We start from the raw sequence: 27439 nt of genomic DNA, 5'->3' as shown, positions 1-27439 counted from the left end.
CTGTTGCAGTGGTCTAGTTTGAGGGAGGAAAACAAAAACAACATTTGATGTGGGCTGGAGCAATCAAGAGAGGCTTACTGGGAGATTGATCTGTATGTGAATCTTGAAGGGCAAGGCTTAAAAACACCTCATCATTACCTATAGCACTTACAATGAGGCTCACACAGAACTGATGTCAAAAGGATAACTGAGAAAGGAGGGAGAAAGCTCCCTAGCTTGTTGGGAAACTGTGTGGAGCCTGAGCCCACTGACAGAAGTCTGACTCCAGATGAATTTCTCCAAGAAGCAGGAGCCTGAACTCTGACACACTCCATGCTGCTAAGCTCTGTGGCCCTGACATGCACAGTGGTGCTCCTCGCCACCGTCTGCATTTTTCCTCAGACCTGGGGATGCCACCAGAACGCCGGAGCCGACGAAACCAGAGCGGAGAGCGGGCACGATGCCAGAGAGGCAAGTCAGACCCAGGAGCGGCGGCACGCGCCCCGAAAGGCTGCCCGTTCATCCCAACGGGCACCGCAGGCCAGGGAGAGGCTGGCCCCTAGCGCGGTCACTACCGAGGTGATGGCAGCAGAGGAGGAGGAGAGCCGGTTTCTGCAGCGGAACCGCCTAGTGCTCGGGCAGGATAAACTGGCCGCTGAGCGGAGTCTGGAGCAGCTGGTCTTTAGCGACATCGAGGACGACGAAGACACGCTGCTGCAGCGGCTGCGGCTGCAGAACCCGCGGGGTCAACGACAAAGAAGCTCGGAAGCCTCTGGAGTGGAAGATGAAGCAAAAGATAATCTTCCTCCTCAGAAGAAGCCAGTTTGAGTGGATGAAGATGATGAAGATGAGGAAATAGTTGACAAGATGAACAGTCGGTTTCAGAAAATATAATGAAAAATGCCAACGAAAGTAAACTCTCAAAAGATAAGCTTCAAAAGAGACTTACAGAGGAATTCCAGCATGCCATGGGAGGAGGACCTGATTGGGCAGAGCCTGGGCACAAGCGGAGAAAATCTTCAGAAGATGAAAGTGAAGAGGATGAAGGTGATTTGTTGCAAAGGACTGGGAATTTCATATCCGCATCCACTTCTCTTCCTGGAGGAATTCTGAAGATGAAGGACTGCCGTCCTGCCAGTGCTGAACGGCCTACCACCGCTCGGATCTCATCAGTGCAGGTCCACCCTGGCGCACAGGTGCTGGTGCTCTCTGGGCTAGCTAAGGCTTTCTCGCTGTTTCAGGGAGATGGCAAAACAAACGCGAAAATCCAGAGCATCTATTTGGAAAAGTTTCCAATCTTTAAGTCTTGTTTCAGTGCTAATGGAAGAGACTTTTAGCCACAAGTGTGTACAGCAAGGTTCTTTACGTCTCTGATATGCTAGCTGGAAGGTTAGTTCCTGTACATCAAGTGAGAGGTTTGAAAGAGAGAATAGTGAAGCGATCTGAAGTCTCTCCGGATGGATCCTTCCTGCTCAGAAGCGGCACCGCTGGGTTTTCTCATTTGCTGTCAATGAAGACGAAAGAATTGATTGGTAGCATGAAGATCAATGGGAGAATGCCAGCATCCACATTCTCTTCTGATAGTAAGAGGGTATGTACTCCTGGGAATGGAGAGTTTATGTGTGGGATGTGAATTCGAGGAAGTGCGTTAACAGATTCCTTGACGAAGGCAGTTTGTATGGAGTAAGCATTGCTGCATCAGAGTGGGCAGCATGTGGCTTGTGGCTCGAAGAGTGGAGTGGAAAACACAGACAGTCAAGATTCTTGCCTCCAACAAACCAGCCCAAAGCCAATAAAAGCTGTAATGAGCCTGGCCACTGGTGTCAGTTCCTTGACCTTCAATCTCAGTACAGAAATCTTGCCAGTGACTTCAGGAAAAATGAAAGAAACTATGAGACTGGTTCCTTCCTGTACAGCATTCTCTAACTTCCGGTGTTTAAAAAGAGTGCTGTTTCTCCTGGAGGCGGATACTTTGACTTGGGGAATGAGCGAGGCAAGGCCTTGTTGTATAGGTTGTACCGTTTCTCAGATTTCTAAAGATAGTTTTTTGAAATACAGTCGAACCTACCTCAGTCCATCTTCCCAGATGTGTGCGATGCTCTATGGATAATGACTTGTGGAATCCATGCTTAAAATTAGCAGCAATGTCTTAATAAATGTATGATAACTTTTGTTTGAAAAAAAAAAAATCTGTGGCCCTTCCCATCTATCCTCAAGTCAGACGTGCTCAGGTGACTTGTTTGGGCCGAGAATGTTCACCCCTTTCTGAGGTGAAGACTACAGAGAGTTTGGAGGCCTTTACTGGCTGCTCTACAAATAATTCCCCAGGGGGACTCCTCTGGCAGCCTGGGGCCCTCAGTGACAAAGACAATGCAAAGAATCCCAAGATAATCCTAAGAATTTGTTAATGAATCTGACCCAGGCTCTTCTGATCTTGGTGGGCTGTGGAACTGTGGCCTGATTGGCTTAGAGATAATGAACCCAGGAAGGATTCCAGCCTGGTTTCTCCAGTCTTGGACTGAAGAGAGCATTTCAACAGTGAACAGAGCATTCCTGCAGGAGAACAGAAAGCTTCTAAGGTCACGTCCGAATGGACACTAGACTTGGGACATTTTATTTCTTCTGTTAAAGCTGTTTTAAAGTAGAGAAAAATGTAGAAAGGGAAAATCTTTTAGCAAACTTGGAATTCTAATCCAATGTCAGAATTAGAAGTATCAGAGCAGACATTCTAACACATCATATGGCAATGCAGTTCTCTGGAGAAACCGTAGGACTTTAGAGATGAGACCGAGAAAACTCACTTCCCCTTTACAGATATCCCACGTTCGTCCCTTGAGGAGCGGAGTGTAACATGCAGGAATTGCTTTGAAACCAAAGAGATCGGGTGTGAAATCCACTTGTACATTGAGATAGCCAGTCAGCTTTTCCCAAGAAGCAACTTCATACTGAAAAACGTAATTCTACCCACCCGACCTGCATGAGCTACGAAACTCCTGCACTGCGTGTCCTAGGAGACTGATTTGCTGTTATCTCCTGAGACAGTGTCTCGCTATGTAGCACAGGCTATCTGGAACTTACTATACAGACAAGACTGACCCCAAACTTATGATCTCCTGTCTCAGCCTTCTGAGTGCTGGAGTTACAGGCAAGTGCCTAGCCTTTTCCAGTGTTCTCTCAGAACCATACACAAGGTTTTGGGATTTCACCCCGGCAACTCTGTTCCTTTAACTCCGTCTCGGGATGGATTTCTTCCCCTCACCCCATCTCCTTTGGCTCCAGCAGCTGAGGCTAGAAGGATGCTCACAGCCCTCTGTGGCTGGTCAGTGAGAAGGGAGGATTTTCAGGACCTTAGTACTCTGGGAAGCATCCTCCACCCTCCACTATCCAGAGTGCAAATACAGGTACATAACAACGGTGGTGACAGATGGCCTCACACAAGTCTTCATTCTGAAAATAACACTTTATTATTTTACAAAAGTTCAGGAAAGTCCGTGGGATGTTGTGACTAAAATGTAATCACCATAGAACATAGAGTTGATCAGTGAGCCCATCCGTCTTCTCTTCTTCCGGTGATGAGCACAGAAGGGAAGACATGATGCCCATAATGAGAAAGCTGGAGGTTAGCAAGGGGGGCACAGGCACAGTGGTGTCACTCGTGACCACTGCTCTCAGGTCTGGGTCAGGTGTTTTGTCTTCTCTTCCCATTGCCTGAGCCCTGTTCACAGAGGTAGGTGACAATGGCGTTGAAGACAGAATAACTCACACCCACGTGCCCTAACTCAGGGGTTCTTGAGGCTAGAAGTTGTGATGCTGTGGCTCCCAAGTGACTTCAGGACCCCTCTGGAGGGACATCCAGAAAACAGGATGCACCAGGCCTTGCATTGTAACCTGTCCTCATAGCCACCTCTGTTGTTATGGGAACTTTCCAAGGAGATGCGGATGGGTTGAAAGTGGGAAGGCTGTCCTAAAAACTACAATTCTGACATTAGAGATGAAGGAATTACAAGTTCTGAGAGCTGCGGTGGAGTGATGGGTTTATAGAGGACCTGAGAAACACAGGATGAGGAGGACATGAACCATCAGGAAGAGATGGTTGCAAGCATTGGCACTTGGGTCCGGGAATGGCAAAGTGAACGCAGAACCCGCTTCCATCCAGCACCACTCCGGGTCTGAAACAAACAAAACAACAACAACAACAAAATGAGGAAACCAGCTCCACCTGAAGGCTCTTTCTCTTCACCAGTATTTCTGTGTCTCAGCCAACTGATCCCAGCCAACTGATCCCAGCCCTCTCCTCACAGTGGAGGGGCATCCCGGGAGAAAGTGTCCTTAGTGGCTGGACACCAATAACGCTGCCCATCTCCGTACCTGCAGCCCATTCCCACAGCCGAGCTCTCCCTGCGTCCTTCTCTCTTACCCTTCGGCAGCTGCTGCCCGGGATGTCTATCAACACTGACGTCTCCTGAGAGCCACAGGCACCAATGATAGGAGTCCGGGCCGAATCCCATTCACTCTGCTCCAGCCTGTGTTGAGACAAAGATATAACACAATGTCTGATGTATGAGAATCTTCCCAGTCAGCCTAGGAAGGTGGCCTAGGGGACTGGCAGCAAAGATTTCTCCCATAGGCCAGGCCACACAGTAGTAAAGGAACTGCCTATTTAGGATGCTGGATTGGGTGCTTCTGGCTGGGAAGCTGGTTAGTGTCTTACCCATGGAAGCATGACTAACAATCAATGAACTAGAGCCCAATGCCCGTGTCTTTATGCCTCATGTTCTCCCCCCTCTCTGTACCACATTTCATTCAGAAACTCACTCATTTCTCTCTCCCCTTCCTTCTCCACCCCACCATGGTTTTTTGTTTGTTTTTGAGAAAGTGGCTTACTATGCAGCCCGGACTGGCTTTGAATTTACAATTCTCCTGGCTCTACATCCCAGGGCTGGGATTACAGACATGCACCATCACACTTGACTTTTTTTTTTTATCAATTTATAATAGGCAAAAGAACTCAGGACATTCTGTCGGACTCTTAGCACGGGCTGAGATGCAGCCACTGCAGCCGCTGCAGCTTCTGCTCTGATTTCTGCTGATGCACTTATTACTTCGTTCTGGAAATTCTCCATTTAAGGAGAAGTTGCCGTTACTCAGTGGCCTCTGCTAACAGGGCAAGGCGTGTCTTGTCACTCATTTGCCTACAGGGCAGACGTTTTAACTGGAGTGGGGAGCATACAAAGTCCCTTTCCTCTTCATGTTTCTTCCCTACACAGGGAATCTCCCTCAACTGGACACTTCTCTGTGGGCCGCTCTCTTCTTCAGCAGAGAGGAAATGCCTTAATCTGAACCTGGTCGAGGTTGGCACTACTTAGTCACCCTGCTTTCCATTCTGGGTTATTTTTTTTGTTTTGTTGTTGTTTTGTTTTTTGAGATAGGGTTTCTCTATGTAGCTAGGGAGTCTGTCCTGGAACTTGCTCTGTGGCCCTGGCTGGCCTCGAACTCACAGAGATCCACCTGCCTCTGCTTCCCAAGTTCTGGGATTAAAGATGTGCATCACCAACACCTGTTCTCAGTCAGAAGGAAAGTGGGGAGGGGCTAACCTTAGGTTACTGTGCTACAGACACAGGCTTCAGAGTCATCCTGACTAAGTTGACTCAAGTGGTCCTGAGCCTCCCCACGGACCAGGTTTCTCATAAGTGGCAGAGAAATGGCCATGAACAAATAGGTCTGAAAGTCTCTGCAAGGCCACTACACATGCTGCACTGTGTTCCTGTAGAGCCTACCCTCAAGGCTACCTAGACAGTGTGGAAAACAAAAAGCTGTATATATGCTGGATGGGAAAGAAGGAAACCTCAGCTAAGACCTGCTCCCTGGGGAAGGCATTGCAAGATGGCAGAAACATCCCCAGTGCCGTTTATTCTGAGGGAAGAGACGGCAGACACAGTGACTTGGCCTTCCACACACATGGAGGCACCTGCTGTGTTTTCCACATAACAGGGATTCCAGCAACAGAACACTTGTAGTCAGACTACCTTCTCACACACAGTGATTTCCAGTTTCCTTGATGTGGAATAAGTAACAAGCAGGACACAGCTGTATCCTTCCAATCACACTTGGGAATTGGAAGTATCACACACATCCATGCCCTCCTAGCTGGGTAAAAGCTGGTGACTGACAAAGGGAAGTTCAGGGTTAGGTAGTGCATTTGCCAATAAATCAAGCCACACTCCTTCTTAAGTGGTCTTCTATTTTCTCTTAGGTTACAATCTTTAAAATTTCAATTGGCTAGTAGGTGCGGTGGCATATACTTTTAATCACAGCACTTGGGAGGCAGAGGCAGAGGCAGAGGTAGAGGCAGAGGCAGGTGGATTTCTATGACTTCAAGGTCAGCCTGGTCTACAAATCAAGTTTTAGGCCAGCCAGAGCTAGGTAGAAAGACCTGTTCTCAAAAACAAACAAAGGTCTGGGTATCAGACAGGTGATGAGAATGCGTTTATCTGACCCTCTAAAGACTCTGACACTGGGGTCGAGGAGATGGCTCAGTGGGGAGGAGAGCTTGCTTTGCAAGCACGAGGATCTGCAGTCCCACCCCCGGCACCCATGTGAAGGCTGGCCTGATTGTGAACACCTGCGATCCTCAGGACTAGGGAGAAGACAGAGGCAGGAGAATGGCTAACGACCCACTGGTCACTGAAAAATGGCAAGTGTCAGGGGACAACGTTAGAAAGGGATACGCCAGGACACCTAACATTGTCCTCTGACCTTGGCCCCCTACCCCCAACATGCACACACACAAGAACCCAGCATATACCTCACATAGTTACTGCTGGGATGAAGTAAGACACCGTATATAAGCTTCATTGTGTAGTATGGATGGGAAACATATTTCTAACCCCTACGAGCTACTGCCCTGGAAAGCACAGGCTTTCGAAACGCCACAAGTACTCTGTTTTTCTGATGATGACTCTCAAGTTGCTCTAGGACCACGTCAAGGGGAGATTAAGATTTTAACTCATCCTGAGCCTGGTCGCTGAAATGTGCAGGAGCGAGGTCAGGGAGGGTGGGAAGTGAGCAGAAAGTGCCTCCCACACCTTACCCTGGGATCTGCTCCTCGGCCAAGGAGAGTGCGTTCTCAATGACCAATCTATGGTCTCGCTCTTCTTCCGGCAGCTTCTTTAACTCACTCACTTCTTGTTTAGTGTTGTAGTGCTACTGGACTTCAGACAAGCTGGAGGGTGAAAGGCAGGCAAAGGGCATCACTGGATGTAGGACACAATCTCAAATACATCGTCACAAGGCTGGAAGCATTTCCCCAACCGGGAAAGCTAAACTAACATAGAAGTACAGCTACAGAACAATTAAGGCAGAAAATCCCTATGGGGAGACGTGAGCCCATCAGAGCAGCTGCAATTCTAGCGTTTGTGGTGCTGCATGTGTGCACTTGTGTGACAAGCGCTGCTCCCTCCTTACACAGCATCTGTTAGGTACGGTTGCATTCAATCTTTACATCGCTCTGTGACGCTAGTCAGATACTAGGACTCACTAAGAGCCTTTGGCAAACTCTACTCCACCAAGATTACAACCCAATTTCGTTAAAATAGCATACACTGGCCACACACAACAATAGGTTTCATTACAGATATTATCTTTTTATCATATTCACCCATCACCCAATTTCTTTGCACACAGTGTATGGTGGAGGGCGAATCCTGCTCCTCTGTCTTGGCTGTAGCTCCCCCCTGGCCTCCAGATCCCTCTTTATCTTTCCATTCAATTCCTGGGGCACCTCTGGAACAGCATCTACATTTGGTGGCCCCTAGAAAAAAACAACAGCAGAGCAGTTGTGATGGAAGCTCATCAGACACCGTGCGTGTGCAAACTGACCATGGGTAAATGCAGGCCATCCACAGGAAAAATTCCCATGTGCGATCTGTATAGACAGAGGCTTAGCAAAGGCACTTGCTGCTCTTGTGAAAGGATCCAGGTTCTGTTCAAAAGTCAGGCATGGTGGCTCATGCCTATAATCCCAGCACTCAAGAGGCTGAGATAGGAGGACTGCCACAAGTCCAAGGTAAAACTGGGTTACAACATGAGACTTTGTTTCAAAAGCAACAAAAATCATGAAGAATAAGGAGCAGAACAATATGCTGAAAGACATCATAATTTATTTATAATTAAACATGTTTAAGAAAATGTACAGGACAGGAAAGGAAAGTTAGAATTAGAAAAGTTTAAAAAGTAATAAAATTCATGAGGTTGATATAAAATAAAACTCATTTCAGAAGAGAAAGCCAAACACAAAGTAGAATGCCTTAAGTTAAATAAGAAAAGGATAAATCTAAGATATATTAATCAAAATTTGTTAAAAAAAATAATACACAACCAAAAATAAAGGTTAACAGAACCTGCAAGGAAGAAAATGAAAGCATTGGTACTGATCAAATGCTGTGAATCATGTAATTCAAGAGTTTCTGTTTTTGTGCCAACACCAAGCTGTTTTCATTACTGTAGCTCTGTAATAGAGTTGGAAGTCAGGGATGGCAATGCCTCTGGAAGTTCCTTTATTGTATAGGATTGTTTTGGCTATCCTGGGCTTTTGTTTTTTCCATATAAAGTTGATTATTGTTCTCTCAAGGTCTGTAAAGAATTTTGTTGGGATTTTAATGGGGATTGCATTGAATTTATAGATTGCCTTTTGTAGAATTGCCATTTTTATTATGTTGATCCTACCCATCCAAGAGCATGGGAGAGCCTTCCATTTTCTGGTGTCCTCTTCAATTTCTTTCTTCAAAGCCTTAAAGTTCTTGTCAAATAGATCTTTCACATCCTTGGTTAGAGTTACTCCAAGATACTTTATGTTATTTGTGGCTATCGTGAAAGGTGAAGTTTCTCTGGTTTCCCTCTCTGCTTCTCTATCTTTTGTGTCATGATCCATATATGAAAGAATATACTGAATATGTGCAAATACCAACTGAGAACGCCACACACACATGCAAACTCTAATAAATGAGTAGATGTGAAAGTAAGGGAGAGGGGTGGGGGCAGGCAGGGAGAAACCGACTGATGGGAGATTGCTACTTATTGCCTAGAAAGAGGCATTTGCCATGGATATCTACTGACTGGTAGTGACTTGTTAAGCTAATAATTACAAGGTGACTCACTCCTACCTTCTTGGCTTGTTCTGACCACGCCTGGTGAAGCTGGACTTGCAAACAGCTAATTAATTTCTCCTTCTGGAGTTCACATTTTAGCTCTTCTACTTTCATTTCTTCTGAAGTTTCATTCTGATCATGCTGAGAATAGCAATAGATTGAGGTCACTTAAGAGTTATAATAAATATATATTTTATCTTTTACACAATCTGCCTTTTAGAGATATTTAATTACAGCTTCATTAAAGTGATAGAAGCACTTAGGAGCCAGAAGCAGGGGGATCCCTCTTAGTTAGAAGCCATCCTGGTTTAGAGTCCCAGAACAGTCAGAGCTACATAGAAAAGCCCTGTATTAAACAAACAATAAAACCAATCAACCAACCATAACAGCAAAATCAAACAACAGAAACAGAATCAAGAAAAGAAACTAACAAAAAGGGATGAATTTTGACCTGGGAAGATAGCTGAGTTTAAGAATGCTTGTTCTTCAACCAGGCCGACTAGGGTTTGGATCCTAGAGCCCACAAACACTTGTTACTCCAGCTTCGAGGGATCTGACACACCTTCTTCTTGTCTCTGATACCCTTCTCTGTCTGTGGCTGTCCTACCATGGAAAAAAGAAATAAGTTTACACTACTCAAGGCCATGGTACCAGCAGCCCCCAGAGCAAGGCTCACGGGTATGGGTTGCAAGTCTTGAGTCCCACCTGTTTTATGATGCAGCCCAATCTAAAATACAATAAGGGTCACTGGGAAGGCATGGGTGTGGGGAGAAAGGCTGTTACTGAAGAAAAGGGTGTGAATTTTGGGGAAGTTAAACTTATTTGAGCCGAGTACAATCGGAACTCCAGGGTGAGGACTAACACCATGCTCTCCCACCACAGGAAAAGCATTCCAAGCTGGAATGAACAGCCCAGGGCACACCAAACACAAGTAAACACAAGCAAAACAAACCTCCCAGTGTTTAAAATTGTCTTCTCATTTTGTCTCTAGTAAATCTAGAAACAGAGGGCAGAACCATAAACTTGTTGGAAGCAAAGGCTTATGAACTTCAAAGACAAATAGTCAATCACTAATTAGCCTCTTGTAACCCATCTTAGATGTCTGCATTCTGTCTAGGTGTCTGAGGTTAGGAGCAGGCATAGGATCCAGGGGCACAGTCCGCTCAGTGTACATGGAGCTTCACTGGAGCACCCACTGCTCATTATGAGCTGCTGCTTTGGCGCTGCAACTACAGAGTGTGCAGTGCACAAACTACTTAGGCTCCTCAGTTTCTCCCTCTACTTTCCTAACAGGTTGACTGAATTCAACCCACTAAAGCTAGACTAAACCATTAACACTCTCCCCGCTGAGCAGCCTCAATGCCCACGTTCCATGACTTCCTGTGAGAAGATGCACACACCCACCCCACACTGTGCACCGCATGATGGTAACAATTGTTACCACAGTCTGAGGACATCCAAAATACCAGGTCTGAATGTGGTACACAGACACACATGCAGACAAAATAGCTAACTACACATAACTAACAACAAGAAGAACAAAGAACACCAACAACAAGGTGATAAAAACAAAATTATCAAATGGGGTCAAAAGATAGAGCCGAGAGCTGGTGAGAGACCTCAGGGGCATAGGCACCTGTGTGCAGGCAACGCGAGACAAACCGGATGACAAGCACTTTGGAAGTAGGAAGGCAAAACAGAAGCAAGCAACTGGGAAGTGTAGCAAGAGAATCTGAGATCTGGAGTGGCCCCTAAAAGGAAGCAACGAGGAAGACATTCCCACCAACAAGATGGTGATGTGGATAGAAGGTCCTCATGGCATCACTGTGTGCTGAAGACCTGGGTCTGATGGTCTGCAGGCTAAAGACCAAGTAAAGGGCTGAAAAGATGGGGACAAATCATCAGGTCTTGAGTGGCAGGTCAAGGGAGGGACCCTAAGCTTCTCCCAGACAATCGTGTGCCTTTTAAAGGTTCCCGATCAGGCAGTTGTGAGAACAGGAGAGTTTAAGGATGATTTGTACACAAGCACATTTATCGTCTACTGGAGAGGTTACGTGATGGGGGCACTGTTGTCAGAACTGTTGAAGGGAAACAAGCTTATCATGGGTGTGAGAAGAAGGTGGAAGGGTGGATGTCTGAGGCACATTCAGCACAGAATAAAATGCCTTGCTGGTTAGGTAATAAAAAACCAGAGTGACAGCTTCAAGAAACACTATCACCGCCCGTTACAGAAACAGGGGAATGACTTCTTAAGAGACTTGTCTCAACCTTCAGCAGACACAAAGTGTGCAAGTAGGGTTGAGAGAACAAAACAGCGTTCAGGGTTTACAATGCATAGACTTAGAGCGCACAGTCCCAGAATGAAGCAGAGCTGACTCCGAATCACCTGGAACCACTCAGGACAGGGATTCTGACTTAGAACAGAGTGAATCCCAGCATGGCATAAACTACTGCTTTCAGGCATAAATATGTATAAGCACATGCACGTTCATGCGGGTGCAGGCACATGTGTGTATAAGTGCCTGTGTCTGCCTGGGTGTCAGGGGACAACTTTGAGTATATTCTTCTGGTGCCATACAGCTTCCTCCCCAATTGTATGTATGTTCAAGTGAGTGTGTATACGTGTTGTAGGACATCAGTTTTCAACTGGGGGTCACATGTCAAATATCCTACATATCAGATATTTACATTATGTTCATAACAGTAGCAAACTACAGTTACGAAGTAACAATGAAATAATTTTATGGTTGGGGGTCACCACAACATGAGGTGTATTAAAGAGACGCAGCAATAGGAAGGTTGGGGACCACTGGTGCAGGTGCCTCAGGTACATGCAGGCCAAAGACTGGCATCAGGTGCTTCCCTCTGTTTCTTTTGTCTTTTTATTTGAGGCAGGGTCTGTAACTTCTTCACTGAACCTGGAGGTCACCAGTGTGGCTTGGCTAGCTGACTGGTAGGCTTCAGGGACCTGCCTCTCTCTGTGCAGCACTGGGATCACAGATAGGTTTGACTACACTTGGCTTTTCTTGTGGTGTGCTGAGCATCCAAACATATGCTTGGGTAGCAAGCACTTCCTTGTTTGTTTGTTTTTGAGAAAGTCCCTCACTGGCCTGGCGCTTCTCTGCACAGGTTAGGCTGGCTGGCCAGGAAGCCTCAAAGGCCACCATGTATGGCCTTTTAATAAGGTTTCTGTGAACCAAACTCAAGTACAAGACAAGCTATCTCTCCAACTTCCTTTCTCCACTTCTGGAAAAAATTAATTAAAAGTCGGCAGAAATAGACATGGCCTTGTGTATCTGCAATCATATCTACTTAGGCAGCTGAGGAAGGAGGACCCTGCCTTTCAATATCGACATGGGTAGCTTAGTTCTTGAAACTTAGAAGTTCCACATTTCTCTGGGTCACCGCTGTTCTCTCTCTTTCCCCCATTTTCTCCTCTCACTCTCCCAAGTGCCATCTCTTTCTTAGACTCTTGTCTCACCTTGGCTAACTCCTCCTCCAGGGTATTGACTCTTTGTAGGAGCTCCTTCCAGTGGACAAGTGCTGCCTGGGTCTTCCTCCTCTTCTGCCCCCTGTCTTTATTCAGAAGCTCCTGTTCCTGCTGAAGCCCTGTTTTACTCACCAGCCCCGCTGGGCTTGACTCTAAAGATACAGCACATCAACTGGTCAGTTACCATAATTAACATTATGGTGCCAGCTACATGTTTAGCTGTTTGGACTGAAGGAGATCTCAGTAAGCTATGCCCTTCAAAGGAAAAATAAGCACATGGCATGTTACGGAGAAACCCTGCTATTGGCATCAAAATGGATGGGATGGGGAACATCATGTTACGTGTAGGAAGCCAGACAGGCGCATATTTTCTCTCCTCTACAGGAGATGAAGTGAAAACGCCTCAGGAAAGACAGGGATTCCTAGGGACTTGGGAAGGGGACTGGTATGAGAGGAAGCTTGAGAACACACACTGTTTGCATGTATGGAATTCTCACACACTTGATACATGCTAATAAAGAAAGGCCTAGACATTTAAAATATTCTTTCTCCCTTAAAACTGGCTTTAGTGGAGTCTGGCAGCGGTGGTTCATTCCTTTTTAATCCCAGCACTTGGGAGGCAAAGACAAGTCAGTCTCTATGGGTTCAAGGCTTCTCCGGTCTACAGAGCAAGTTCCAAGACAGTCAGGACCACACAGAAAACCCTGTCTCGAAAATCCGAAGAAAGTCAAATGGCCTTGGTGGTCCATGTTTGTGTTCTCCGCACACCACTCAAGTACTAGGAGCCCAGCAAGAGCCCCAGCAAGCGAGGTTTGAAATATGTGCATGGTTCGGGGAAGGGGACAATGTACTCAGGTTCTTCCCTTTTCCCTCACGATGCCCTCTAACTTTCTGGTAGACAACCAATTTTGGGGTACTTATTTGCAATTATTTCTTCCTAAAGTCTCCCGGGGCCATGTACACTGCCATCTGTCAGCGCTCTGAAGGACACTAGTGACACACAGACTAGTGACACACAGACTAGTGTCACACAGACTAGTGTCACAGAGACTAGTGACACACAGACTAGTGTCACAGAGACTAGTGACACACAGACTAGTGACACACAGACTAGTGACACACAGACTAGTGACACAGAGGACTGGTGCGCACACTGCCATCTGTCAGCGCTCTGAAGGACACTAGTGACACACAGACTAGTGACACAGAGGACTGGTGCTCACACTGCCATCTGTCAGCGCTCTGAAGGACACTAGTGACACACAGACTAGTGACACAGAGGACTGGTGCTCAAGGAGGTGCACTTTTTAAAAAACAAATTTCTAAGATGTCAAACTTTTAGAGTAATGTTCAATTTTAATAAAATATTTAAAATGTTTCTTAAAACCTGTTTAGAGGATGACAATTTTCTTCAAAAGGGACTTTTCACCTATAATAAGAGCCAGAAAATCCACCTTTAGACTGAGGGATGAGTCTTTGTAGTCTGATCTGTGCACCTACATCTGCCCGGACCTTTCCAGAAACAGCTCCCACTCCCACTCCTGTCAGTCACTGCACTCTTCCCACCGGTCACGTGATCGCTCACACGACTACTCAGCAACTGTTCTTAGTGCTGTGACAATGATGTTAAGAGGACTATGACCTGAGAGGCAAGAACAGACCTGGCCAGAAGAGGTGCCTTCTTATGCTTCAGATCTTGTCACTAACAGATCCCCATAGGTAAGGGGTGCAATCCACTCAGGGGCTAGCGGTGTGACTTCCAAAGCCTCCAAACACTGACCTTCCAGCTGCTGAATGGCCTGGGATGACCCGGCAGCTTGTTCACTCTTCTCTCGGAGCAGCTCCGAGTTTTCCTCCTTCAGGGCATCGCAGGCAGACGCAGACCGCAACTCTTGCTGGGTCTTCTGAAGACTCGAAATGCGAGCAGTCTTCTCCTCCACTTCTGCTCTGTGTTTGTGCTCGAGAGCAATGTGCTGAGTCTCCAGCTCAGCCTGGGCTCGGCCAGATCGCTCCAGCTGTCCCTGAAGCTGATGCATCTCTTCCTGCAGGTTATGGAAGGATAACTTTCTCTCTGCCACTTCAAATTCTACCCTCTCCATCAGATTCTTGGACTCCTGTCTCCCTGTTTCCATGGTGCTCTTTAAAGTACCATTTTCAGCTTCCACCTTCCGTGACACTTATGAAGGAGTCTAGAAAACACAATCACAAGCCACCATGACCCACAGCTACATCCTTTCATGCACGGAGCACGCGGAGGGACCCCTAGGAGCCAAGCAGGCGGCACTAGGGAATAACGTGGAACAACACTCTCATGCTGGTTCCCAGACCCTTTGGACCATTTGCAGTCGTATTGACCATGAGTCAGCATTTTTCCACTTTTGCCTCTCCCGTTAGAAAACATGTTCCACGAGGGAAGGAGACACTTTATTTCATCCTTACTAGTCTCTAGCTCCAGCACACTCTATGGCAAAGTGGGCTCAATACACAATGAATAAAGCAATCTACTCTATGTTCTGGGGGACCTCAGGTCTCAGGCTCGGAGACAGGTTGAGCATCATACAAAGACACAGAAGGCACTAGAGGGATATCCACAAAGTGTTCATGGGAAGAGGAGAGGGGTGCATTAATGTTTTAATTTTGTTACCAGCAGCTTCACGCTCCTCCTGCCATTGAGCAAGGAAGACAATAAACAGGTGCTCACTGTTTACCCAGCACACAGCTTGCTCACAGCAGGCAGTGCGTTACAGCACTTAGGAATAAGAAGCAGGCCTAACGCTCTAAGCGGATGACCCGTCTTTATCAAATGCTCAGCAAACGAGTGGCCCACAATACCTGCAGAGCTTCGTCCTTCTGCAGGAGCTGAGCGTTCTTCTGGCTACTGATGTCTTTAGCTCCACCACTAACTTCTCTGCGTCAGTCAGGCATTCCAGAACATCATCTTGCATGCTAGTATTTAATTTGATGCCAAATTCCTGGTGTAATTTCTGGGATTTAGGCAGGAAGCAATGAAAATATTGCACAGGGGAAAGGCAGTAACTCCCCACAGGGACTGCTACCTCCTCACCTCAATCACTGGCCAACTCCTCTCTCTTGAAACTGAGCCCTAACTAATCCCACAGCAGTAATCCTTGCCATTACAATATAGTATTCTGTCTAACTTAGAGTACTTGTTTTAACACTTGATTTATTCCTATGTTATATATGAGTACTGTGTACGTACACCTGCAGGCCAGAAAAGGGCACCAGATGACAGATGATTGTGAACTACCATGTGGTTGCTGGAAATTGAGAACTCAGGACCTTTGGAAGAGCAGCTAGTGCTTTTAACTGCTGAGCCATCTCTCCAGCCCCAGAACTTTTATTATCCTAATTTTATCCAAGAGGAAAATAAAGGGAGGCAAGTATTACATAGGATTAAATGGAGGAACCCAAAATTTAAAATTAGAGCCGAGCCGAGGGCTGGAGACGTGGCTTAGCTGGTAGAGCGAAGGCCTCGCATGCACAAGGCCTGGCTTCAGTTCCCGGTACTGCATCAACTGGCATGGCAGCCAGGATCCAACACTCAGGAGGCAGAGGCTGAAAGGTTGGGTCTTCTTTGGCTAGTTATAGAGCAAGTTGGAGACCAGCCTGGGATACATGAGACCCTGTTTCAAGCAAATTAGATTAAATTATTTGAAAATTAAAACAAAAAAAAAAAAGCCCTTAACTATTTGGCTTGCCACTTGTCCTTGAAAAAGTTAATGGACTTCTTTTGAATACTTAAGGCTTGAAAAATACAATGCAAACTACAAGAAAGGCAGACAAATTTATAGAAAGAAACAGAGGTTTTCAAACGAAAATGGTGCTCCAGTCTCATTTACTCTTTACACTTTTCCCATGGAACAGGAGCTATGTCCCTAAGGAGGAGGAAGGGGAGGAGAGGGAGGAGGAAGGGGAGAAGGAAGAGTATGTTAACAATGTCTTAAGACAGTTTGGTACTAAACTGGCTAAGCAGACAACAGGGACCCACCTTTCCCAGCTCATCTACACTTGGTTTCTGTTCCCACAGCTCTCGGACTAACAGTCCTTAGCACAGGATCATTTACAGAGTGGCAGGGGTTTCCTTAAACATCGCTTCTACTTTGCATGAGGGAGGCTGCTCACCTCCCTCTAGCTTAAGGTGTTCTCCTCAGAAGAACACACAACGGAGGTCTTGTTACTCCATCTGGACAAAGTTACTGACAGCTTCTAAAGAGAGTTGTCATGTTCTGGTCAGCATTATATCCTGATAATTCACGCAAAACATTTGCTAATCCTGATAATCGGCTCAGTTTCTCTGTGAGTGAAATAGAAAGGAAAATGCAACAGTCAGTAAAAACAGATACAGGCTGTTGGAGAGGAAGTAAAGCAGACGGGTGCAGCTAGGCATTAGTAGCCATGTCATCTGTGTGAGAGAAGGGACTGTCCCTGGACTCAGTGTGCAGCCAGCTGTGTGCATGGTGTAGCCACACCCTGTTCTGCTCGGGTGCCATATTGTAAGTACCATCACTAGGATCAGTTTGAATAATAAAATGCAAGAACACAACCTTTAAATACAAGGACGTCATTGTCAAGTATGTCATAAGGGCTGCCTTTAATGCCCTATTTTTTTCATTGATAAACAAAAATCTTAAGTTTTCCTTCTCCCAGACTGATCCTTTTCTGATTGTCAATAAAACCCCAAGACTCAACAAAATTTCTCTTTTAATGTGTCCCCTGAACCTTTTTTTCATGTAGTTTTCCTGACAAACCATGTGATGTCAGTGGAGAGTCACTATTCAATATGTAGTAAAAAAAAAATTATAGTAGTAAATCAGTATCCTGTTGTTCTGGGCAGAATTAGAAAAAGAAAACAAAAGGCACCATACGCAGAGAAAGGGAGATAAAGCCCAGAGCAGAAATCAGTAAGCAGAGAATCAAACCCATAAGACAAAGGCTGTGCTCAGAAGAGCTATCCCCCCCACCAAAGCCCCTATGCTGAGGATCCCGGGCCTGTGCATGCTATGTAGACACTCTATGCTATGTAGCTACCCACAAAGCCCCTCCGCAGAGGACTGTGCACGCTGTGTAGACACTCTACCACTAATCTACACTCCCAGCCATCTAAGATGAATTTTAATAAAGGAAATGAACACCATCAGTAATCTTTCATAAAGATCTGTATAAATCGTATAAAGAAATTCATATATAAAGAATATAACTTATCAGACAATCATTCTATCTTTAAATTTTACATGCCACTCTTGGGAATAAGCAAACAACTGACTGATGGACTCAGAAGATGGCTATAAGCAGGGAAGCATGAATGTTTGTGTGCTTCTTAGATCCCCAGGTAAGAGCAAAGCAAGTAGAGGAACAGCAAAGACCAGTGGGCAACCTAAGCAAAACAAACACCGCCCCCAACAATAAAAAAAAGCCCCTATATAATCAAGTTTGCTATCAACCCCCAAGTTAACGTAGCAACAGTCAAAATCAACGACCACCACCAAAATCAGCAGTATCCGTTCAAGAGGAAACAGATGTCGCCCCAGGTGTGCAACAAACCAAGCAAAGTGCAGCGCCAATTGGCTTTTGTTCACTAATCAGTGTGTCGAGCACAGTAGATGAGGGAATGGCAGACACTTGTAATCCTAGCACTTGTAATGTGGAGGTGGGATCCCGAGACTCCCAGGACAGCCAACCTCACTTATCTGACCAGCACAGGTCCCAGGGAGACCCTGTCTCAAAAGAATAAGGGTGGAGGACTCCTAAGGGCACCCAGGGGTTGACCTCTGGCCTACACACACACACACACACACACACACACACACACACACACACACACGAGTGTGCACCACCTTCCCACAAAAGTATTCAGAAAAAGACACTGTTCTAGCATTTTCAGGCCCTGATCAAGGTATCTAGACACTGATCAGTCGATGACTGATAATAAAGCAAAGTCCAGACATTATGAACTTCCTGAAGAAAGAAGATAAGCACCTTCTAGAGTCTTGCCAAAGGATGGAAACTCAAGCTACCCATCCTGCTACCATCTGCAGAAAAACGCGAGGGCAGAGGAATACACTGACCTACATAATCAATGTGCATTCCTGCGGAGTGTCCAACTTCACAGCCGCAGGACCCATGTTTCTCAGTAGGCAGTTGTAAGGAAAAGATGGAAGAGTGAAAAGGGCAAAAGATGGAATTGAAAAGGGCAAGATTCCCAAATGGGTAATAAAACAAAAGGAAACCACAAGCAAGGGCTTCTAGAATGGTCAACCAAGTAATACTTGTTACAGTAACTTATGTAACTATATGTTCTATAGTATGGTTTTCTTTATCTGTGTTTTATCAATGAGAAGTGTTTTCTTAAAGAAAAAAGTGTTAAATAATTATGTTTAGAGACACCCATAAGGAAACTTTAGTTCTTATTTTTATTGATACATATCTATACAGTCCATAAGGTATATGATGTTGAGATTCAGACATGCAGTGGGTGGTAATCCACTCAGGGTGATTAGCATATTCATAAAGGAGTTTCTAGACTTATACCCAGGCTTTGTCACACACCCCGACCTAGAAACACTGACCTACCTGGACGTTCTCCATCACTTTCAGTTCCGGTTCCTCAACCAATCCCAACTCCATCTGTACGGCAGCCCTGCTGGCTGCACCCACACTTACTTCTTTCTCTAAGTAGCTTGGACTGTGGTGGTCCTACTTTTTGGATTAATGAGAAAAGTACTGGAATCTCAGGCATAGAACTGCTCAACTGTTTTTAAGCCAGAATTTCTTCAGAGAAATGTAAAAATACAGCACATTAGGACACAGCACATGTGCCCATGCCCAACCGGAGCACCAGACCTTAAATATTTTGTACATTATCATTTAAAAAATAAGATGGGCCGATTGAAGAATTCCCAGAGACTGATGGGAAGGGGATGCCGATCTGGAGCGAGTAACTGTTTTCCGGCTCAGCACGCTGCGGCTTCATCACATTGTGCTCCGAGGTCACTTTACCTGGTCAGCATCAGTGCCTTCGCCTTAAGATGAAGAATAAGAAAGGCCAGTTAAAGACAGCTGATGCAGGTCCCTGGCTCAGGAGCGGGTTCTGTAACTGCAACTAAAGCATGCGTCTGGGAGGGCATCTTTCACGCAGCTGACAGCTGCAGCTCAAAGGCTAGGAATCCAAGGACAGGAAAGCTAAGTGGAGCAAGATGGTGATCCCTCCTTATGAGACTCGTCGCAAAATACAAATGGCGAATACACCCATAAGAATCAGCAAACAGAAAACACCGTGGTAATAAGTTCACACAAGGAAAGTGGGGCTGCTGTCATTTTATAAAGCACCAGAATCACAAACAGAAAACTAAAACAGAACTCCATGTGAAGGCCGAGCTTCTGTAAAACAGCAAATAAAAACAAGCTCACCAAGTTCACCACACAATCCCAGCCACAAGACCTGACACTTACAGGAAGCAGCACTATGGATTCAAATAAAAAGCCTGGGGCTGGAGGGATGGCTCAGCGGTTAAGATCACTAGTTGCTCTTCCAGAGAACCTGGGTTTGATTCCTGGCACCCACAACCATCTGTAACCTCAGTTCCAGGGGGTCTGGCACCCTCTTTTAGACCCTAGGGACACCAGGCACCCACAAAGTGCAAAGACACACATGTGGGCAAAAAGTCATACAAATAAAACTTAAAGTAGGAAACAAAAATTTAAAAAAAAACTTATTTTCTCAAAGCCTTCACTGTCTAGTGACAATTATCATTTTAAAAGTATGAGCCAGACAGTGGTGGCACATGCCTTTAATCCCACCACTTGGGAATCAGAGACAGGCGGATCTCTATGAGTTCAAGGCCAGCATGGTCTACAAGAGCTAGTTACAGGACAGCTAGGGTTACACAGAAAAACCATGTCTTGAAAAAAACCCCAAAAAACAAAACCCCAAAAAACAGAAAACACAAAGTACTTGGTATGTAGTGTTTCACTAGGAAATATAAAAATAAGGAAATACATGGCATGTCCATAACCACAGGGAACATGGTACAACATAAACAAGAATATGAGCCAAATAATCACACAGCAGAAGTGTGTCCTGTTGTGCACACTCCTGCATCACTAATAACCATACAGCAGAAGTATATCCTGTGTGCACACACTCCTGCACCACTAATAACCATACAGCAGAAGTGTATCCTGTGTGCACACTCCTGCATCACTAATAATCTGTCACGCTGCTGGCAAAGCCTGGCTGCAGAGACTGGCTGGGGGTGCCGGGATTGAGACACGGAGGCTTCTTTCCAGGTGGAAGAACAGCAACCTTTATTTTGTGCTGAACTAAAGCCTTTTATACCTCTACTGCTTCTGTGGAAAACTACCAGTCAGAAAGAACACAAACATTCTTGTCAATTACAGACCACAAGGAAGTTCTGCTGACGGTCAGGGGCAGCGAGGGCAGCTGGATCGCAACAACTCCCCCCCCACCCCTACCCCCCACCATTTTATTTTTATAAAATAAACGGTGCCTGTTTTGTTACTTTGGGTGTAATACCTTGCCTGTCCTGGGAATAGCCCTCTAATATTCCCTGTCTTAGGTGGCATCTGGCCCCCAAAGTATTGCCCATCCGTGGCTACCCAGACACATAGCCCTAAATCAAGTATCCCCAGAACTGACAGCGCCAACGAGCCAGACCAGCACTGCAACCATCTAGCATGCACTCACTGGGTGGCAAAATTAACAAAAGCAGTATTCCAAACCCCTCTCGTATGATGGTTGAGTTCCATAATAGTAGAAGCAGCATGCAATACAGTGCCACGAGTAATGCACATAACATGATAAAAGCTGGAACATGTTAGCTGTTGAAAAGTCCAAAGATAGTCCACTTGCTCCTGACCCAGAGCCACTTGTTGGTTTAAGGTCAATATCCAAAGCATTGCTGACTCTTTCAGCTAGCTGGCTGACAGTCTCAGCCATCTGCACAGTCTGCGAGAGAGCAGCTCCAGCAGCAGTATCTACCGTAGCAGAGATAGCAATAACGGCAATCACAGCTGCGGTGATTCCAAGGTCTCTCTTCTGCTGATCTTCTATGGTCCAGCACTTGTTGCCTTATTTGCTGATACTCCTGTCACTGTCTTGGTGTCCCCCAGGCCGGGCACCGACTGGGCCAGGGCAATATGTCTTTCGCCACAGCCACCTATCAAAGTTCTGCTCCAGCTGCCTTCCGGCCCCAGACGCACTCTCTCTGGGTCCAAACTGCTCCATGGAGTGGAACAGAACTCAGGGAAGCAGGCTCGCTGCTCCTGCTCCGGAACCATTGAAGAGGCCCCTCTTTAACAATCTTTTAGGGAATCTGGGTGTTGTCAACCTGTCTGGCTACTTCCTGCTGAGCGGGGATGCTGCATTCTTGGGGGTATTTTACAGCAACATTTCAGGAGGTCTCGGTGATTCAAACCACATAAATTTGCAATGAATCCGCAGGTCTGTGGAGACAAAAGCAGAACCTCTTTTCCAAAGCACCAAATCCTTAGTCCCATATTTTAAAGCCAAAATACCTTTCTCAGCAGTTCCCAGAATCAAATGTCTTTCTCCAGTCCAGAACACAAAAGACAACACATTCAACACAATAACATACATCTATACACATTCTATCTTTTTGAGGCCCTCAATTCACCCTCCTGCCTCCTCTTTAGTACTTCCCTACTGGCCAGTCTTCCTGGGGGCACCCTCAGAGCGTCTTTGGGGATGAAGAAAGACTTGCTCCTTTTAATCTGACTTGGCTTGCTCCCAGTCTGGAACATTTAAACCCCCCCCCCCCCCGTAATAAACCAAGGGCTAACTTGAGCTATTGTTTGTATGAAATCTTCGGCTGTCTTCCTTGTTACTTCCATGCCTTGTTGCTTTAAGAGTTTCAGTGACTTTGTGAGGCCTTCAATTCACCCTCCCGCCTCTTCTAATTTATACTTGCCAATCTTTTGGAGGGTGTCCGTCAGAGTATCTCTGGGGATGAAAAAAAAGAAACACATTATCTTCCCCAATACGCTCCTCTATTTAGCCAGCAGAAAGAGCGACCCCACTCATGAATCCCCACTTTCCAAATCTTAGTGGGACCTCCACTATGCCACGCCAGTGCAGCCTGGATAGCCGAGACTGGGGGGGGGGGGGGCGTGTGGGGATTGAGACACGGAGGTTTCTTTTCAGGTGGAAGAACAGCAACCTTTATTTTTCCCCAGCTAAAGCCTTTTATACCTCTACTGCTTCTGTGGAAAACCACTGGCCAGAAAGAACACAAACATCCTTGTCAATTACAGGCCACAAGGAAGCTCCGCTGTCGGTCAGGGGGAGTGAGGGCAGCTAGATCACAACAGCTGTATGTACATCTCTGTGCCAGCCTGTGTATAATTACAGCTCTGCACCAGCCTGTGTTATATGTCCAGCTCTGTGCCAGCCTATGCTACATGCACAGCTCTGTGCTAGCCTAGCCTCTGTGTATAGCTTAGCACCAACCTGGGATATAGTGGGAAAATGTTTGGAAAGAAGTTTGTTTTTCTCCCAAACATTAACTTACTGTGTGTGTGTGTGTGTGTGTGTGTGTGTGTGTGTGTGTGTTTGTGAGCGCACATGCACATACATGCCATGAGGTGCATGTAGAGCTCAGAGAACCACTTACTTGCATTTACAGTGTGGGTTCTTCCTTAGAAGTAAGTGTCTTCACCCTCTGTGCCGTTTACCATGCCCCATAGAGTCTAGGCAACTGTGGTCTTTCAGCAGGAATAGAAACCATTCAGGATATTGCCATCGTCATGGTGGCAGTCTCAATGTCATGTACAGGTTGTTGGCTTTGTTTTGGTTGCTGTGCTGTGGCATTTTTATTTTTAAGGGGGCTCTCTTTACATGTTTTCACTCGAACGCATTCAAGCTTGTGTTGTGGTTGGTTGTGTTCAGGTGAGTGCTCATCTGAAGTGATGGGCTGCCTGTCATTTCTGACTCTAGTGCTTCAGATGTCTGTCACCTTAATAAAGACGTGTTCCCTTCTGGGTTTCTTGTATTTGTACGATTTTATATTGTCCCTCAGATTGCCCAGACTCTGCCTGAAATTGGCCTTTGATTTGTTTTTACACTGGAAAAATATTGATTGCTCTTATAAACAACAACAAAACCCAACAAAGACCTTTGATTTTATGTGTATCTGTATGCATACCCAGGTGTGTGCATGAGTGCCACATGCATGCAGTACCTGTGGGGGCCAGAAGAAGGCACCTGTCCCCGGAGTTAAAGAAGCTTGTGGAAGCCATATAGATGTAAGAAAGTCAGTCCAGGATCCCTGCAGGAATAGTAAGCTCTCCCAGGTGGTGGTTGTGCGTGCCTTTTATCCCAGCACTTGGGAGGCAGAGACAGGTGAATCTCTGCTGAGTTCGAGGCCAGCCTGGTCTACAGAGCCAGTTCCAGGACAGCCAAGAAGAATAGCAAACTCTTAATGAGTGAGCCATGTGAGCCATTTCTCCTGCTTTTTCTTGATATATCTTTACGGATATTGTCATCTCCAAACTTTTTATTTTCATACTATTTCTTCATATGTTTATATGAAGTGAATATGAAGTTTATATGAAGTGTTTATATAAAGTGAATTTATTTTTAGTTCCTGATTTTCCATTGTGTTCTTTGAATTTTGTTTCTCTGCATAGTCCCCATTTGTTCACACATTGTCTTTTTCTTTTGGTTTCACTTTGTGAACAACTAGGCATTGAATGACTGGAATGCATTCTGAGAATTGTGTCATTGGTCAGTTCTGTTATTTGAGCATCATTGAATATACTCACAGACATAGATGGGATAGGTCAGTTAGTCAACATTGCCTCTTTAGAAAATTACAGTTGTCATTGTCCTTGGCTTCTCAGTCAGCCTTCATTGCCAGCCACTTTCAGAATGTCCAGTTTGATCACATACTCCATCACTCCCATTTCAGCTGGCCTTGGTGAGCTCCCATTAGATCAGTCCCACCGTTTCAGTGGGTGGACACACCCCTCGTGATCCTGACTTCTTTGCTCATGTTCTCCATCCTTCTGCTCCTCATTTGGACCTTAAAAGCTAAGTCCAGTGCTCCCATGTGGGTCTCTGTCTCTATTGCCATCCATCGCCAGATAAAGATTCTATGGTGATATGCAAGATATTCATCAGTGTGGCTATGGGACACATAGCCAGTTCAGGCACCCTCTCCTCTGCTGCCCAAGGAATAATCTGGGAACCCCTCTAGAATCAAGTCTCTTGCAAACCCTAAATGGCTCCCTTAATTACGATACTTAGTTCCCTGCTCCCATATCCACCCTTCCTCCATCCCACCCATCCCATTCCCCCAAGCTCTCCCGAATCTTCCCCTTCTCCCTTCTCTCTACCTGTCTCCCCTGGGTTTTGATTCTACTGCATGGACTGACTTTGTGGGAGCCTGATTTGTTTGGATGCTCACCTTTATAGACCCGGATGGAGGGGGGAGGACCTTGAACTTCCCACGGAGCAGGGAACCCTGGCTGCTCTTAGGACTAGAGAGGGAGGGGAAGGTGGGGAGGGGGAGGGAAAAGGGAGGTGAGGAGGAGGTGGAAATTTTTAATAAATAAATTAATTAATTAAAGAAAAAGAAAATTGCAGTTGTACCCATGTATGCATATGCAAGTATGTGCACAGACATGCATGCCATGGCCCATGTGCAGAGGCTAGAGGGCAACTTGAAGGAGTTGGTTCTCTCTTACCATGTGGTTTGTGCCGTCTGTACTACTATGTGTACTGTGGTACTACGCCTATAGTCCTAACTCTGCACTACAGGACCATTCCCGAGCTGGGCTAGGGCCTGGAGATTTAAACACACAAAGACACACAGACAGAGACACGGTCATCCTTGAAACAAGAATGCCCCCTTTATTGTGTACAAGAGCTGCTTATATATGGATCCTTAACTGATAGCCACGCCCCAGTCAAACCCATCAGAAACCACTTCCCTGCCATCAGGAACTCCTAAGGGTATCATGCTCAGAGTAGCTACAAACACAGGAAAACACGTTGTTTTGCTCAGAGCAGCTGCAAGTATAACAAGTTGTTTACAGGAAAATACAGGGTCTGGGTCCACAGCCCCCAACAGTGGTTCCCTGGAAGGTGCTGTTCAGTGATTAGTACCTTTCCCTACTGAGCTGTCTCACCAGCCTGCCTCTATTTTTTAAAAGATTTATTTATTTATCATGTATACAGCATTCTGCCTCCATGTATGCCCGCACGCCAGAAGAGGGCGCCAGATCTCATTACAGATGGCTGTGAGCCACCATGTGGTTGCTGGAAATTGAACTCAGAACCTCTGGAAGAGCAGCCAGTGCTCTTAACCACTCTCCATCCCCCCCATCTCTCCAGCCCCCCCAGGCTGCCTCTAATATGATCAAAATCTATATGGCTCCTGCCAATGTATAACACAGCAAACTGTTTGACAGAAGCTTTGAAAGATGCATACATTCAAATACATTCAAATAATGATGACAAACCTGGTGACATCTGCCTGTTTAACCCAGTAGGGCAGCATCATGAGACTCTGTCTCAAAAAGAAAAAAAAAAAAACAACGGTCTGTAGCCAATTGAGCAGACCAACCCAGTTCCTATCCTGGCAGGGACATGGAGTGTAAGGATTGCAAACAGGGACTTCCTTGGGAGTGTAGACAGCCTGTTGCTTATGTGATTTCCTGAGGGACTTTCAAGGCAATTTTCTTGCAGATAATCATTGTCTCCAGTTTCAGTGCTGTCCCTAGCCTTGGCTCCAGGAAGATCTGCAGGGTGCCTTTGAGAAGCCCCAGGACACAGTGGCCAGAGTTCATGTTGGTCAGTTAATTTTGTCCATCTTCCCCAAACTGCAAAATAAGGAACCTGTGAGTGAGGCCTTGTGTAGAGTCAAGTTTAGTTCTCTGACCAACAGAGACCCATACCTCAGAGACGTGGGGCTTCACTGTGTTTAATGCAGGTGAACTTGGAGACACAGTGACTTGTCCCGTAGCTGCTGACTCAGATACATTCACAGTTACTGCCTGGACAAATGGCAGCCTGCATTTCTGAGGGCTTCCCCTGTCCACACCCCACCACATCACGTGTAGTATGAATCTCCCACCCCGCGTGTCTTTATAAAGAACGAAGAAGCTACAGACGCACAGTGAAGTTAACCCAGAACCACAGTGTTTGCTCTGGGCTTTAACCACTGCACAGAATGCATGTGCTGCACTTTATCTGAGAGCAGCATGGACCTGTTGACATCCCACCGCTACAAGGACATGGGCATTGCCCTGGATGCTCTGATGCCTGTGACACCTCAGGCTCATAGACGGGACTTTTGGGGGCTCCTTTAGGATGTTACAGGACCACTGTCATGTGTGGTTCATCGTTATGTAGTGGTACCTTGCCGCACCAGCACGGCAACTGTCGTTCTTCTGAGCGAGGGACGTCGGGATTGACACGCAACACAACTTCAGGTTCTGCAGACAAGCCTTTATTCCACTTTCTCACACAGTATATATAGCCCTCAGCAGGGGAGGCCAAGACAGCAAAAGCAGCAAGCTCATCACCGTAACTCAATGGCTTAGGGGTAAACATCCCTAGAAACATTGCTAAAAACAGCAAATTGTTCCTGTTTTGTTCCTGTTTTCAACCAAGTGCAAGAGTGCAAAACAGATCAAGTGGGGGTGCGAAGGCCTGTCCTCTAGGGACCCAACAGTACCTATTGGTTTTATATTGGCTGCTGTAAAAGTCTTATCTTTTTTGAGACAGTGTCTCATTCTGTAGCCGTGGCTGGTCTATAACTCA

General features: G+C 46.0%; 1 non-coding gene and 1 pseudogene across 1 annotated transcript; both read left to right on the top strand.

Annotated features, from left to right (window-relative positions):
* Positions 1–338: 338 nt before the first annotated feature.
* On the top strand, positions 339–2166 carry LOC148123092 (U3 small nucleolar RNA-associated protein 18 homolog pseudogene; annotated as a pseudogene).
* Positions 2167–26216: 24050 nt separating this feature from the next.
* Positions 26217–26353, top strand: LOC125402289 (small nucleolar RNA SNORA70). Its single transcript, XR_007232586.2, has one exon. It is a non-coding gene; the product is annotated as a small nucleolar RNA SNORA70 (small nucleolar RNA).
* Positions 26354–27439: the final 1086 nt, after the last annotated feature.

This window comes from Myodes glareolus, chromosome 2 (assembly GCF_982192425.1).
Source record: "Myodes glareolus chromosome 2, mMyoGla1.1, whole genome shotgun sequence".
NCBI lineage: Eukaryota > Metazoa > Chordata > Mammalia > Rodentia > Cricetidae > Myodes > Myodes glareolus.
Note: the sequence above shows the minus strand (reverse complement) of the source record. Positions and strands in the feature narration are given on the sequence as shown.